Raw genomic sequence first — 9,152 nt, forward strand, 5'->3', positions numbered from 1 at the left:
GGGTCATTTTGACCACAGAGGCATATGTTTTATCATAGGCTAAAAGTAGTTTATTCAATTATTCAAATAAATCATTTGTTTAGACTTTCTATATCAATATGCACTTTAAAAAAAACTAATGTAAGTAATTTGGGGTCATTTTGACCCCAGCTAAAAACACCTCATTATGCCTTTAGTAATTTGATAGGTAGGACCTTTTATTTGAATCTCAGTTTCTCTGGAGACGTAATAACAAGTTATCCATTGGATGGAGGGGAACATTTAGACCAGGTAGACAGATCATCTGTAGAGATACAGCTCCCAATGTCCTCTCATGAGATCGTATGACTGTGTACAAAACCAAAATTACCTTATTTTATGTTGCATATAAAAATCTGCCAATGGTCAAGATGGTCCTCCACTGGTTTAAATACTTGATAGAACTGCAATACAGTACTCAGATACACACAGAGTTGTATTGGTGTAGAGGAGAAATGTACACAGCCGTGACGATGACCAAAGAGAATGCGGTCGACATTTTGATGGTGAGGTATTCCAGATCGGACTTGGTTCCTGTACGTTATCACAATCACACCATGACTAGTTCATAATGAAACAAACCCCTCCACCTTTCATTTTCCCGGAGAGTTACGTATTATGATGTTAATACGGAGAACCCCGCTGGCTATATGGACAGGGACAGTACATCCGGAGAGAGCCATGATTCTGTGAAACAGAGTATGTTACAGTCCCTGATGTCTCTCTGGAAGGAGATCCTCGCCCTGAGCTCGTCTACTTTATTGTCCAGGGACTGAACATTAGCGAGTAATATAGTCAGAAGTGGTGGATGGTGTGCACGCCTGCTGAGTTGGACTAAAAGCCCACTCTGTATTCCTCTTCTCCGTCGGCGGCGTCTTGGAGCAGCCCCTGGGATGAGTGGAAATACCTTGGGGGGTACGAACAAAGGATCCATTTCAGGAAAGTTTAATTTCTGGTCAAAATGTTGGTGAGCGACCATCGACCTAATTTCCAAAACGTATTTTTGGCTGTAAGTAATAACGCAAGAAAGGTTCTGAACAATTAATGTAAGAAATAACACGCAAAATAATACTGAGTTTACTGAATTTATCGAGCTATTAGGCAATACATAACTAAATGATTATGGTGGGAGATTATAATACGGTTTTAAGTACCTCAATGGACAGTAAAGGAAATCACATTACAAACTATAACCCTCATGTATGAATATCAGGGATATATTAGAACTAGTGGATATATGGAGACTTAAACACATAGGTGCTTTCACGTGTACAGTTGAAGTCGGAAGTTTACATTTACACATACATTTAAACTCAGTTTTTCACAATTCCTGACATTTAATCCTAGTAAAAATTCCCTGTCTTAGGTCAGTTAGGATCACCACTTTATTTTATGAATGTGAAATGTCAGAATAATAGTAGTGAGAATTATTTATTTCAGCTTTCATTTCTTTCATCACATTCCCAGAATTTTGGCCCATTCCTTCTGACAGAGCTGGTGTAACTGAGTCAGGTTTGTAGGCCTCCTAGCTCGTACACACTTTTTCAGTTCTGCCCACACATTTTCTATAGGATTGAGGTCAGGGCTTTGTGATGGCCACTCCAATATCTTGACTTTGTTGTCCTTAAGCTATTTTGCCACAACTTTGGAAGTATGCTTGGGGTCATTGTCCATTTGGAAGACCCATTTGCGACCAAGCTTTAACTTTCCTGACTGATGTCTTGAGATGTTACTTCAATATATCCACATAATGTTCCTCCCTCATGATGCCATCTATTTTGTGAAGTGCACCAGTCCCTCCTGCAGCAAAGCACCCCCACAACATGATGCTGCCACCCCCGTGCCTCACGGTTGGGATGGTGTTCTTCGGCTTGCAATTTCTATTTTTGTTTCATCAGACCAGAGGACAATTCTCCAAAAGTATGATCTTTGTCCCCATGTGCAGTTGCAAACCGTAGTCTGACTTTTTTTTATGACAGTTTTGGAGCAGTGGCTTCTTCCTTGCTGATTGTGGATATAGGACTCGATTTACTGTGGATATAGATACTTTTGTACCTGTTTCCTCCAGCATCTTCACAAGGTTCTTTGCTGTTGTTCTGGGATTAATTTGCACTTTTCGCACGAAAGTACGTTCATCTCTAGGAGACAGAAGGCATCTCCTTCCTGAGCGGTATGACGGCTGCGTGGTCCCATGGTGTTTATACTTGCGTACCACTGTTTGTACAGATGAACATGGTACCTTCAGGCGTTTGGAAATTGCTCCCAAGGATGAACCAGACTTGTGGAGGTCTACAATTTATTTCCTGAGGTCTTGGCTGATATCTTTTGATTTTCCCATGATGTCAACCAAAGAGACACTGAGTTTGAAGGTAGGCCTTGAAATACATCCACAGGTACACCTCCAATTGACTCAAATTATGTCAATTAGCCTATCAGAAGCTTCTAAAGCCATGACATTATTTTCTGGAATTTTCCAAGCTGTTTAAATGCACTGTCAACTTAGTGTATGTAAACTTCTGACCCACTGGAATTGTGATTCAGATAATTCTAAGTTAAATATTCTGTCTGTAAACAATTGTTGGAAAAATTACTTGTGTCATGCACAATTCCAGTGGGGATAGGCGTCCTGTCAACGGGATAGTTGTAAATCATGCAGAGCGTTATGTCAAGATCGCAGATTTGAGAGAAACAACAAATGTCGGTACATATAAGTGTCTTATATCGTCTGAAAGCTGAAATTATTGTTAATATAACTGCTCTGTCCAATTTACAGTAGTTATTACTGTGAAAAAATGCCATGCTATTGCTTGAGGAGAGCTCCTAACAACAAAACACTTTCTTCACCGCGATAGGTTTGATAAATTCACCTCTGAAGGTGAAATGTGTACTTACATTCTGAAATCTTGCTCTGATTTATCATCCAAAGGGTCCCAGAGATAACATGAAGTGTCGTTTTGTTAGATAAAATCATTTTTCATATCCTAAAAAGGTCCATATAGCACGCACGATCGATTTTGTATTTCCACTCGTTCAATTTGCAAAGAAAGGAATCTGTGAAAATCTAACCCTAAACGTTGATTCAACGAGTCAAATCACATTCGTATTTATTCCTCAGAGATTCTAGAATGTAACCAGACTTCACTATATCATTAGGGGTGTAGTATATCCTATAGGATACCAAATCTGGTCAGGGAGCGACGTCTTCATGGCACGCCGATGACGCGGGCGACCTTCACTTGATTGACTGTAACTTTGTCAGATAAGCACCAATCGGGGTCAAACAAAGCTAGCTAGATAGCCAATGAGCTGGGCTTAACGGGAGTAAACCCCGTATCTGTCGCTACATTTTGCTGCTAACCTTGTGCAACAGCAAGCCATTTCCTTTTGGACAAAATTTACAAGAATATGGAGAGTTATGAAGTTATGAAAACTGGGTGTTTTGCAAATGTTGAACTTATAATATGGCTACTAATACTGGAAAAGCTAAGTCAAAGTTCAAGTATACAGATTTGACGATATTCTTGCAGAAAAATGAAATGAAAATGTTAATGACTTTGCCCAAATGTACCTGGGTGACTTCACACTAAATGTCACGTAGCTGAAACGTTGCACATACACTGCTGCCCTCTTGTGGACACTATCGGAATTACAACCAGAGTGATGGCTAGAACTGGGACCTCGTTGTTGCATTTCAAAGATGGTGGTAGAAATTTAAAAAACAGTTGTTTTTTTCTTTGTATTTTCTTATACCAGATCTATTGTGTTATATTCTCCTACATTCAATTCCCATTTCCACAAACTTCAAGGTGTTTCCTTTCAAATGGTATCAAGAATATGCATATCCTTGCTTCAGGGCCTGAGCGACAGGCAGTTTGATTTGGGTATGTCATTTTAGGCGAAAATTGAAAAAAAGGTGGCCATCTCTAATTAACAAGAAATTTGTGGAGTGGTTGAAAAACGAGTTTTAACTTCCGACTTCAACTGTATATACTGTATTCTAGTCATAATTAATCCTATATAATTACTGTCTATACACACCATCCTTTATAACTACTGTCTATACTCCCTATACACACCATCCTATATAACTACTGTCTATACACACCATCCTATATAACTACTGTCTATACTGTCTATACACACCGTCCTATATAACTACTGTCTATACACACCATCCTGTATAACTACTGTCTATACACACCATCCTATATAACTACTGTCTATACACACCATCCTTTATAACTACTGTCTATACTGTCTATACTGTCTATACTGTCTATACACACCGTCCTATATAACTACTGTCTATACACACCATCCTATATAATTACTGTCTATACACACCATCCTGTATAACTACTGTCTATACTGTCTATACACACCATCCTATATAACTACTGTCTATACACACCATCCTGTATAACTACTGTCTATACTGTCTATACACACCATCCTGTATAACTACTGTCTATACTGTCTATACACACCATCCTATATAACTACTGTCTATACTGTCTATACACACCATCCTATATAACTACTGTCTATACACACCATCCTATATAACTACTGTCTATACACACCATCCTATATAACTACTGTCTATACACACCATCCTATATAACTACTGTCTATACACACCATCCTATATAACTACTGTCTATACTGTCTATACACACCGTCCTATATAACTACTGTCTATACACACCATCCTATGTAACTACTGTCTATACACACCATCCTATATAACGACTGTCTATACTGTCTATACACACCATCCTATATAACTACTGTCTATACACACCATCCTATATAACTACTGTCTATACTGTCTATACACACCATCCTATATAACTACTGTCTATACTGTCTATACACACCATCCCATATAACTACTGTCTATACACACCATCCTATATAACTACTGTCTATACACACCATCCTATATAACTACTGTCTATACTGTCTATACACACCATCCTATATAACTACTGTCTATACTGTCTATACACACCATCCCATATAACTACTGTCTATACACACCATCCTATATAACTACTGTCTATACACACCATCCTATATAACTACTGTCCATACTGTCTATACACACCATCCTATATAACTACTGTCTATACACACCATCCTATATAACTACTGTCTCTACTGTCTATACACACCATCCTATATAATTACTGTCTATACACACCATCCTATATAACTACTGTCTATACTGTCTATACACACCATCCTATATAACTACTGTCTATACACACCATCCTATATAACTACTGTCTATACACACCATCCTATATAACTACTGTCTATACACACCATCCTATATAACTACTGTCTATACACACCATCCTATATAACTACTGTCTATACACACCATCCTATATAACTACTGTCTATACTGTCTATACACACCATCCTATATAACTACTGTCTATACACACCATCCTATATAATTACTGTCTATACACACCATCCTATATAACTACTGTCTATACACACCATCCTATATAACTACTGTCTATACACACCATCCTATATAACTACTGTCTATACTGTCTATACACACCATCCTATATAACTACTGTCTATACTGTCTATACACACCATCCCATATAACTACTGTCTATACACACCATCCTATATAACTACTGTCCATACTGTCTATACACACCATCCTATATAACTACTGTCTATACACACCATCCTATATAACTACTGTCCATACTGTCTATACACACCATCCTATATAATTACTGTCTATACACACCATCCTATATAACTACTGTCTATACTGTCTATACACACCATCCTATATAACTACTGTCTATACACACCATCCTATATAACTACTGTCTATACTGTCTATACACACCATCCTATATAACTACTGTCTATACACACCATCCTATATAACTACTGTCTATACACACCATCCTATATAACTACTGTCTATACACACCATCCTATATAACTACTGTCTATACTGTCTATACACACCATCCTATATAACTACTGTCTATACACACCATTCTATATAACTACTGTCTATACACACCATCCTATATAACTACTGTCTATACACACCATCCTATATAACTACTGTCTATACACACCATCCTATATAACTACTGTCTATACACACCATCCTATATAACTACTGTCTATACTGTCTATACACACCATCCTATATAACTACTGTCTATACACACCCTCCTATATAACTACTGTCTATACTGTCTATACACACCATCCTATATAACTACTGTCTATACACACCCTCCTATATAACTACTGTCTATACTGTCTATACACACCATCCTATATAACTACTGTCTATACATACCATCCTATATAACTACTGTCTATACACACCATCCTATATAACTACTGTCTAAACACACCATCCTATATAACTACTGTCTATACACACCATCCTATATAACTACTGTCTATACACACCATCCTATATAATTACTGTCTATACACATCATCCTATATAACTACTGTCCATACTGTTTATACACACCATTATACTTTTCGAATGCCCCGTATATACAGTGAGTGTACAAAACATTAGGAACACCTTCCTAATATCGAGTTGCACCCCCTTTTGCCCTCAGAACAGCCTCATTTCGTTGGGACATGGACTACAAGGTTTCGAAAGCGTTCCACAGGGATGCTGGTCCATGTGGACTCTAATGCTTCCCACAGTTGTGTCAAGTTGTCTGGATGTTCTTCGGGTGGTGGACCATTCTTGATACACACAGGAAACTGTTGAGCGTGAAAAACCCAGCAGCGTTGCAGTTCTTGACACACTCAAAACGGTGCGCCTGGCACCTACTACCATACCCCGTTCAAAGGCTCTTAAATATTTTGTCTAGCCCATTCACCCTCTGAACGACACAATCCATGTCTCAGTTGTCTCCAGGCTTAATAATCCTTCTTTAGGGCCTCCCGAGTGGCTCTGAGGTCTAAGGCGTCATTACAGACCAAGGTTCGATCCCAGGCTGTGTCACAGCCGGCCGTGACCGGAAGACCCATGAGGCGGCGCACAATTGGCCCAGCGTCGCCTCGGTTAGGGGAGGGTTTGGCCGGCCGGGATTTCCTCTAGCGTTCCTCTAGCGACTCGTTGCTGGGGACGCCTGCCAGCTGGACGGTGTTTCCTCCGACACGTCGGTGCGGCTGGCTTCCGGGTTAAGTGAGAAGTGTGTCATTGGTAGTAGATTCCAGGTCCACCGGCTTGGCAGGGTCGTGTTTCGGAGGAAGCATTGCTCTCGACCTTCTCCTCTCCCGAGTCCGTAGGGAAGTTGCAGCGATGGGACAAGACTGTAACTACCAATTGGATATCACGAAATTGGGGAGAAAAACGGGGTTCAAAAGCACACAAAAAAATAATACTTAAAAAAAATCCTTCTTTAACTTGCCTCCTCCCCTTCATCTACACTGATTTAAAGTGGATTTAACAAGTGACATCAATAAGGGATCATAGACTGACCAGGTGAAAGCTATATTCCGGACTCTGACATTGCTCGTTCTCATATTTCTAAACGTCTTAATTCTATTATTTTACTTTTAGATGTGTGTGTATTGTTGTGAATTGTTAGAAACTAGAAACACAAGTATTTCTCTACACCCGCAAAAACATCTGTTAAATATGTGTGTACGTGAACAATACATTTTCATTCGATTAATTAGTGTGTATTCTCTGAAAAGTAGTTCGTCTAGGCCAAATCTAATCAAGTATTTGAATCCAGGTTTTTCTAGAGACGTAATATCCTCAGAGGGTGGAAGGGGAGCCTAGTATCAGGGATTTTGACAAGATAGACAGATCATCTCGAGAGATTGAACACTTTTATTTTATTTGACCCTTTATTTATATATATATTTTACTTGGCAAGTCAGTTAAGAACAAATTCTTATTTACAATGACAGCCTACCCCGGCCAAACCCTCCCCTTAACCCGGACGACGCTGGGCCAACTGTGCCGCCGCCCTATGGGATTCCCGATCACGGGCCGGTTGTGATACAGCCCGGGATCGAACCAGTGGTCTGTAGTGACGCCTCTAGCACTGAGATGCAGTGCCTTAGACCGCTGAGCCACTCGGGAGCTCAAATTGTCATACATAGATAACTTATGTACGCGGCCATGGTTATATCTAGGTGTGACTGTGTACAGATAGGTGTGACTGTGTACAGCTAGGTGTGACTGTGTAGATAGGTGTGACTGTGTACAGATAGGTGTGACTGTGTACAGCTAGGTGTGACTGTGTACAGCTAGGTGTGACTGTATACAGCTAGGTGTGACTGTGTACAGATAGGTGTGACTGTGTACAGATAGGTGTGACTGTGTAGATAGGTGTGACTGTGTACAGATAGGTGTGACTGTGTACAGATAGGTGTGACTGTGTACAGCTAGGTGTGACTGTGTACAGCTAGGTGTGACTGTGCACAGCTAGGTGTGACTGTGTACAGATAGGTGTGACTGTGTACAGATAGGTGTGACTGTGTACAGATAGGTGTGACTGTGTACAGATAGGTGTGACTGTGAAGATAGGTGTGACTGTGTAGATAGGTGTGACTGTGTACAGCTAGGTGTGACTGTGTACAGCTAGGTGTGACTGTGTACAGCTAGGTGTGACTGTGTACAGCTAGGTGTGACTGTGTACAGATAGGTGTGACTGTGTACAGATAGGTGTGGCTGTGTACAGATAGGTGTGACTGTGTAAATCTATTTACAAGATGTGGACATTTGGTTTGAAGTGATTTACAAGATGTGACATTTGGTTAGAAGTGACTTACAAGATGTGGACATTTGGTTAGAAGTGACTTACAAGATGTGGACATTTGGTTTGAAGTGACTTGAAAGACGTGAACATTTGGTTTGAAGTGATTTACAAGATGTGGACATTTGGTTTGAAGTGATTTACAAGATGTGGACATTTGGTTAGAAGTGATTTACAAGATGTGGACATTTGGTTTGAAGTGATTTACAAGATGTGGACATTTGGTTAGAAGTGATTTACAAGATGTGGACATTTGGTTAGAAGTGATTTACAAGATGTGGACATTTGGTTAGAAGATGTGGACATTGTTAGAAGTTTACAAGATGTGGACATTTG

The sequence above is a fragment of the Salvelinus namaycush genome, unplaced genomic scaffold, assembly GCF_016432855.1.
Source record: "Salvelinus namaycush isolate Seneca unplaced genomic scaffold, SaNama_1.0 Scaffold2536, whole genome shotgun sequence".
NCBI classification, from domain to species: Eukaryota; Metazoa; Chordata; class Actinopteri; order Salmoniformes; family Salmonidae; genus Salvelinus; species Salvelinus namaycush.